The sequence below is a fragment of the Morone saxatilis genome, unplaced genomic scaffold, assembly GCF_004916995.1.
Source record: "Morone saxatilis isolate NCDOM2014 unplaced genomic scaffold, NCSU_SB_2.0 Contig21, whole genome shotgun sequence".
NCBI lineage: Eukaryota > Metazoa > Chordata > Actinopteri > Moronidae > Morone > Morone saxatilis.
Window position 1 is genome coordinate 10,539,136 of NW_023339774.1, and position 2,883 is coordinate 10,542,018.

The following is a 2,883-nucleotide window of genomic DNA, read 5'->3' on the forward strand; positions in this document are numbered from 1 at the left end:
CTTTGTCGGAGGAGCGGCGCGGGGCACTATTTTAATGTTGTGGGCAAGGATAAAAAGATGTAAAGGGGCAAGCCGGAACAAGCCGCTTTTCGAGGCGTGGGCTGCCTTGTTTTAAAGGAACAGACCGAGAGACAGAGAGCGGCAGTGGATGCGCTTCGGCAAGTGCGTCTGTCAAGAGGAAGTGCTCACATAGACACACACACAAACACACACACACACACACACACAGTTCCCGCTCGTATTATTGAAGCCCTGCGTTTAGAGAAGTAGAGTGGCGGAAGAAAAAACTTCACTACAACACCTTATAGTGATTATCTTCCCATAATCTGAAACTAATGCGTATGTTTGATTAGCTGCAGCCCTTTGGAAAGGCTTGAACAACACAAAATGCTCAAATGTCTATAGAAAATGCAATCCAGTTATTTTGTATTGAACCTTTTTTTAGACTACACTGGTCAATACAAGACTGAATAATGTTGATGAACTTAGCCTACTGAGGCTAAGCCTATTAGTTGGATCGTTCATCCTGCACATTATAATGGACTTAGTCTGGCATCTCAATTGTATTTAACAATCTCATTGTCCATGTAGGCTTCACCTCAGGTATAATTGTGTCACACTACGTGAACGCTCTCCTCGCCGACTTGCTGTTCACCACAGGAGAGCCTACTCATTAAGAGGACATAATGTGGTTCTAATTATGTGCTAAATTGCATTTTTGAGCTGTAGGCATGTTATACACTCCCAATATGCAGAATTAAGTATTGAAACTTTTTGTTGCACTGCAGGTCTGGCTATAAACTTGTGGGACCAGACAATCTTAATGAGATATATGGAAAAATGCATTATTCCTGCAGCAAGACAGCAGGAGGCCACAGAAAGATGTGCCTGGTCAGCAACATATAAGATCTGACATCTTTTACGCCCCCTCTGCACATTACTGTTGAAGCAAGCTGTTTGTATGCAGCAGGCTGTTGGCTTGAAAAAGTCACTTTAGTTGGTGGAAATTTGAACAGGCACCTGTCTCCGTGGTAACAAGTGGTACATTTGGCACTGTAAGGATCTCAGTTATATAACAAGTATGGATGACATTACTCAAAGTTAAACAGTAACTGAAACCTTCCTATCTGAATGTTTCATGGTTGCTTCATTTATATGGGACTCACTGGAGCTGTTTGCATTATTAGTGAGGTGTCCCTAATGAAGTGGCCAGTCAGTGCTGCACACATTGCACCAGGAGATTGATATACTATATTATTAGCTTGCAGTAAAAGCACAAATTGATGTATAACACCTCAGCCAGCCATAGTGTTCAAGATAGCTCTAATAGCAAGGCTATTCTGCTATAAATGGATGCATTAGGTATAATTACAATATGGAACGATCCATCTCCCCTCTGTGTGTGTGTATGTGGGTGCAGGTTCTGCAGCAAGCAGTAAGTAGTGTCTGTTCATTCGAACTCATTTTAAATCTTTAAAAGGTGCGTTTTCTAAATTGCACCCTTAAACCACATGCATTTAGTGAGTGATGATTTTGAGTCAAACATTACAATGTCAATTACTGCAATTAACTACAACTAAGATGGTGAACATTATGCCTGATAATTAACACTAGCATTAGCACTGTCACTGTGAACATGTGTAACACTGAACTAGTGTCTCTTCAGGTGATACTAATTATGTTCCTCAGCTCTTGGTTCACTACTCTTCTGTTAAACATCTGTGCAGAATACCACAGGAGTTGGAGATACGCTTTTATTGAACTTTATGTAGAATGCTACAAAGTGTCAGGCTAGAAACAGCAACAACTTGTCCTCACTAGAAAAAACTCTTTTTCTACTCTTTTTAACTCTTCCTTCAATTTCTCGACTATGGCAAGTAACCTAGATCACTGTTGTTGAAAATATACCAACCACTATTATGGCTGTTTTATACGTTAGCATTTATTAGCTTCTTTGGTTGAGCTGAATAGAATTTTTTTTATCTTCCTGAATATCCCAATTGGTGAAAGATGATTATTTGTGTGTTTTAGCTTCAGATAAATATATTCACTGTTCATGTCACTGTAATGTTTTAAGCCTGCTCTACACTCAGACACAGTTACATGCATTCACACCTTTACAACCACAGACTGATCCGTTGGCAGCTCTCCTCAGCTTTACTGGAACAGTTGGGGGTTGAGGGTCTTGCTCAATCTTTCCATCCACCACCACCACCATATACATATATATATACACACACATATATATACACATATATACACACACATATACACACACACATATATACATATATATACACACACACAGCTACAGCCTCAGGCTGCTGGGTTCACAGGCTCACCATCTCCATCGATAACTCAACTCTCGCAATCAAATCCTCTTATTCCGAAGCACAGAGCATGTCTCACACTCATTTGTTTCTCAACATTTATGCATGCCGAGCTCAGCAATGGGCCTCAGAGGAGCAAGCACAAAGCCATACAACAAAGGCCACTTTCACACGCTAATTTGTTTTTCTCTCTGGCAGCAGAATGCAGGGATACAATACTACTTTGCTGCCTTTAGAAAGGGTACAAACAGCTTGGTAATTGAGGATGGTATAATTAGCCGGTCCCATTTACTCCCAGAGTATTTTATTCCTTCTGTATTTGAAATGCCAATAATTTCTCCAAATTACTAATTTCAAGCCTACTTTCCCTTAATAGAATAAAGTGTATTTGGAGCACCCGGGTGGAGATGCTTGTTTGGAATAAGTAACAAACATATGAAACTGTAAGAGTGAAGAAATGAAGGCCAATTTGTGAGAGAGAACAGATGTACAGATGTCGTAGTATTTTGAGGTAATGGGGACATAAACATAGTTAGCTTAGTACAAAGCAAAT